The sequence below is a fragment of the Trichosurus vulpecula genome, chromosome 9, assembly GCF_011100635.1.
Source record: "Trichosurus vulpecula isolate mTriVul1 chromosome 9, mTriVul1.pri, whole genome shotgun sequence".
Lineage (NCBI taxonomy): Eukaryota > Metazoa > Chordata > Mammalia > Diprotodontia > Phalangeridae > Trichosurus > Trichosurus vulpecula.
In genome coordinates, this window is record NC_050581.1 from 23386046 (window position 1) to 23392045 (window position 6000).

The window sequence follows — 6000 nt, forward strand, 5'->3', positions numbered from 1 at the left end:
ACTTTTTGGGCCAAAAATCTATTCAAAATTGCAAATTATTCTTAGTTCTTTATGTTTCTTGTTATTCCCTGTTTTAGCTACATTTGAAAGTTCATGGATTTGGTATCGGTTGGAGAAATAAGAAAGAAGAAGGAGTAAACCCTTTATAACTCTCTAGGAAAGTTTGACTGGGTTTTGAGACAAAAAGAAAAAAAATCGCCATTTGATCTGTTTTTATTCTCAATTAATATGTTTGTAGAAAAGAAATTCTTTTTTTCTCATATAAAATAAATTCTTAACCATGAGTATTGATTAGTAAAAAAATCGTTTATTACCGGAACCTACATGAATTCCTTAATGTGAAAGCTATTCAGTGAATGGTATGATGTTTCTCCTGAGTTTCTTTGGGAAAAAACAAAACAAAACAGAACAAAACATAGCTTATACACTCAAACAAGTTTTAGTTGAGAGACATGAGGGATCTTACCACTGGGACTTAGGGTATGAAATTAGAGTGTTTGTAAAGTGTGATGCTCAGTTCAATTTGATACAAATGTACAAAAAACAGAGATCAGTACCATAGCAGATGGTTCTGTTTGCAGCTCTAGGATAGACTTTGGGCATATATTCACCATCTGCCAGCAGTGCATTTTCTCAGACCTAGTATTTTGCAAAGTTTATTGCCACTAAGCTTGTAAGCATTATGAGTCAGTTTGTTGAATTTTTATATTCAATTATATATATATATATATATATATATATATATATATATGTATGTATGTGTGTATGTGTATGTGTATGTATCACATGTTGGATGACAAGATCAAATAGGATGAGCATAAGGTATAGCTTTGGGATCCCCTTCCAAATGCATGGTTTTTCTCCATTATTTAAAGCACTAATTGCTTTTTGTCTTTTTCTTAATATTGAAATACTACAGTACTATTTGTGAAATATAACTTTGAAATTTATGAGGTTTCTTTCAGATTTATTACACATATTTCTGTTAATCTTTCACTTGAATAAATGCAGCACTTCTCAATCATTTTCATTCAGTTATCAAGCATTTATTAAGCCCTTTTTGAGTGCCTGGAACTATGCAAGACACTTGAGATATGAAGGCAAAGATATACCATTTGTTTGCCATTCATCATATGCTATGTTGCATCACTATTTTTCCTTTTATGTATATGTCCGGTCTTCCTAACTAGACAGCAAGTTCCTTGAAGGGACATTTTTTTTCTAATACATATTTATATACAGAGCACTGTGCCTGGTGCATTCTTTGAAAATATGTCATTAATAAATATTTCTGAATTGATTGACTTCAAATTGAATAGATTTTCATAGCAACATAAATAGATGTATGACACTGTCTTTAAGACTCAACTTATACCCTGCCTATTGCAGTCCCTAAGTTGCTAAAGCCTTTTTCAACAATGTTGTCAGATGCTTTCAATAAAGATAAAAACCACATAAAGGCCAGCTACCACACTGATGGTAAATTATTCAACTTGAAAAGTCTACAAGTCAACAGTAACATGAAAGGAGTGTTGGTGCATAATTCTTTTTTTGTATGCAGTTGATTGCATACTTAATGCAGCCTCTGAAGCTCAGATGCAACAAAATATGGATTGATTCTGTGCTGCTTGTGCTAATTTTAGCCTAACTATTAACACCAAGAAAACCAGCCAGCACCACACCAGCCATATGTAGAAACACAAGTTAGAGCAAATGGAGACGTTTTGAATACTGTGGATGAGTTCACTTACCTTAGCAGTAAACTTTTCCAGGGATGTACACATCGATAATGAGATTAATGCATACATTGCCACATCAAGTTCAGTGTTTGGGAGAATATGAAGGAAAGTATGTGGGAGAGAAGAAGCATTAGACTGACCACCGAACTTAAGATCTACAGAGCTGTGGTGCTGACCTCATTGTTTTATGCCTGTGAAATTTGGATAGTTGCCATGAGCCATTCCAAGAAACTGAATCATTTCTATGAGAACTCTTTAGGAAGATTGTGAAGATTATCCGGCATGATAAGGTACCAGATATTGAGGTCTTTTCTTGAAATAAAGTGTCAAGCATTCAAGCTCTACTGAGAGGATGCAACTCCAATGGCCTGGTCACATTGTTTGAATGCCAAATATATACCTGAGTAAAACACCATTTTATGGAGGACTCACTCAAGGCAAGCACTCACATGGTGACCTAAAGAAGTGATGCAAGGGCACTTGCAATGTCTCTCTGAAAATCTTTGGGATTGTTTATATGACATGGGAGACACTGGCACAGTACCACACAGCATGGTGTGCCCTCATCAAAGAAGGTGCTGCGCTCTATGAGCAAAGCAGAATTTAATTAGCTCAAAAGAAATGTGAGATGAATGAATTTAGATAATCCACCCCACATATTCACATTCACTGTCTGTGCCTGACCTGTGGAAGAGCTCATACTGATCTTATCAGCCACAGTCAGAAGCACAGTAACTTAACTGTAACATAGTGATGATGTTTTGGTCCTTTTGAGAAGGAAGGACAATAACCAACCAGGACTTTGATATTACCTTTTTCCTACACTGTATATATCTTGTATGGATCTACATTTTTCATGTGTTTTCTACTAACTCTAGTAGCTTCTTGACTTGTCCTTCATAATCTGTCCTGACTAAAGTTATATTTAAGACAAATAAGTGTAAAATCGGAGCAATATTCTTTGCAAAAAGGTTTCCATTACAATGTGTCCTTCTTGAGGGTAGGCAGTATTTTTTCTTTCTTTTCATCTTCATAGCTTAATAAGCAGTTGTTAATTTATTGATCAACTGACTGAATGGCTAGTGCTTTGTTTCAGTCCAGTGTATGTTTCCATGTGGCATAGAGGCAGGGGGTAGGGGATAGGGAAAGTAGGCCGAGATTGACATTGAATTGAGATTTAGGAATCCTATGATGAGAGTGTGATTAGAATGCCAAAGATAATAAACAAAAATAGTAATCAATTTTATTTCACCAATCTAGTGAAAATGGGATGAAAGGATATTCAGAGATACAGATGGGCTATAATGGGAGAATGGGAAAAAACTATCAACAGTGAGGGAAGTGAGGAGTTAATCAGGATTGGATGAAGCTTTGAGTTCCTGTGCATTAGCTTGCTCATCTCTATTTCCTTCTCTCTTCAGGTTGGTACATGCCAGCCCATTCCTTTCCTCTTGTGTCTTAGGAAAGCATAGCTTAATAGACTCTGAGGACTAGGCAGTATGATTAGCCTGGGGGAAAAACAACAAAAAACCCTAAGAACTCAAGTCCATAAATTTCCTCAATATCTAGATAACAGTATTTCTTTATAATGTCAGTATATGTAGAACCACTCTAATGGTCAAATTATGGGGATAATAGGAAAAGTATGATTTTATGAATTTCAGAAACAAGATTAATTTCACCCAACATGTTAATGTTTACTTTGGTGATTAAAAAAATAGCTAATGTATCCTTGGATAATCACTAGCACCCTTACCCTCTATTCCTGCTTTTTTTTTCTAAAAGGAATCAAATCTGGAAATAACTCATGGGCTTTGTGGACCTGTGAATTTTTCACCTTATTATGTCACTTTGACATTACTCAATTGTAGTGATCAGAAGAAAAGTGAAAATTTTGACCATTTGTTAATGTGTTTCTAAATATCTGGATACTTAGTTTCTCTAGTACAAAATATCCTGATGATTAGCTGAAATTTTCTGTTTTCATTAATCCAATGTGTAGATGTAGCTGAAAATAGATACAGTCTAAGCCCTAGAGAAGATCCACAGAGGACACATCTCATCAGCCAAAACAAAATATGACAAGAAAACTGATTTAGTTGTCTCAATTTATTACAGAATGTTCAGAAGAAATTGAGAGGAAGAATTATTACATAGGAAAACAGCATTAATCAATCTCCTTAATCCAAAATATGGAATGAGTTAACTTTCCACAAAAAATAGAGATGGTTTACTAAGCAATAATAATAATTGTAAGCATTTAAATAGTACTTTTAAAGTCTACAAAGTGCTTTACATGTCATCTCCTTTGAGTAACTTAAAAATGTGATTTGTTTAAGTAAAAAATATGCTCTTCAATGAACTCCTTCTATGATGCCTCATTGTGGCATGCAGGTGTGATATTATGGATAATCAAAGGCTTTCACTTAAGAGTATAAGCTCTAGGGCAGAGCCAAGATGGTGGCTGGAAAGCAGGGACTTGCTTAAGCTCTCCCCCCTCACCCCAGATCCCTCCAAACGTCTATAAAAATGGCTCTGAACAAATTCAAGATCTGCAGAACCCACAAAATAGCAAAGGGCAGCACGGCTGCAGCCCAGGACAGCCTGGATGGTGGCTGGGAAGGGTCTATTGCATGGAGCTGGGAGCAGAGCAAAGTGAAGCAGAAACAAGCATGGGCCACGCCAGGACCAACTAGACCAGGAGCCAATTTTTGTAAACATTCATCCATTTCCTTGAGGTTGTCACATTTATGGGCATACAAGTAGGCAGAATAATTCCTAATTGTTGTTTTAATTTCCTATTCATTGCATGTGAATTCACCATGTTCACTTTTGATACTGGTAATATGGTTTCCATCTTTCTTTTTTTTAATCAAATTGACCAAAGGTTTATGAATTTTATTGGTTTTTTCATAAAACCAGCTCTTAGTTTTATTTATTAATTTAATAGTTTTCTTGATTTCAGTTTGGCTAATTTCTCCTTTGATTTTCAGTATTTCTAATTTGGCATTTAATTGGGGATTTCCATTTTTTTTTTCTTTTTCTAGCTTTTTCAGTTGCATGTCCAATTTGTTGATCTACTTTTTCCCTATTTTATTCATGTAAGGATTTAGAGATATAAATCTTCCCTTAAGAACTGCTTTTGCTGCATTCCATAAGTTTTGGCATGTTGTCTCATTATTGTTATCCTCTTGAATGAAATTAATTGTTTCTATAATTTGTTCTTTGACCCACTCATTCTTTAAGACTAGATTATTTAGTTTGCAATTAATTTTAGTTAATTTTTCCATGGTCCTCTGTTACAAATATTTTTTATTGTATCATGATCTGAAAAGAATGCTTTGGGATGGGGAGCCAAGATGGCGGCTGGTAAGCACGGACTAGAGTGAGCTCTGTACCGGAGTCCCTCCAAAAACCTATAAAAATGGCTCTGAACCAATTCTAGAACGGCAGAACCCACAGAACAGCAGAGGGAAGCAGGGCTCCAGCCCAGGACAGCCTGGATGGTCTCTGGGTGAGGTCTATTCCACATGGAGCTGGGAGCTGGGAACGGAGTGGAGCAGAGCCCAGCCTGAGCGGCGTGGACAATCCAGACCAGAAGCCTGGTGGAGGGGGCCCTAGCGCCCTGATTCAGTGAGCTGCGGCAGTTACCAGACCCCTCGACCCACAAACACCAAAGACTGCAGAGAAGGTTAGTGGGAAAAGCTGCGGGAGTGGAAGGAGTTCGCGGGTTCGGCCTCCGGCCCCGGGGGCAGCGGAGGTGGGGCAGCTACAGCTGTTGTTACTTCCGGCTCCAGGCCCACCTGGTGGGAGGAATTAAGTGGCGGATCAGAGCAGGAGTGCAACAGCCTGCTGAAGATCTAAGCCCAGTCTGGACTGGGGGTCCTTGGGGAAGGAGGAGTGCGTCTCTGACAGAGCTGGCACCTCCCCCCCAAACGTAGAACATAGAACTCGTTAGTCTACAAGCAGTCATACCCCACTGAAAAACTCAAGGGTCAAGTTAGTTGGTTGGGAATATGGCCAGGCAGCGAAAACGCGCCCAGATTCAGTCTCAGACTTTGGATTCTTTCTTTGGTGACAAAGAAGACCAAAACATACAGCCTAAAGAAGACAACAAAGTCATAGAGCCTACAACCAAAGCCTCCAAGAAAAACGTGAACTGGCCCCAGGCCATAGAAGAACTCAAAAAGGATTTGGAAAAGCAAGTTAGAGAAGTAGAGGAAAAATTGGGAAGAGAAATGAGAAGGATGTGAGAAAACCA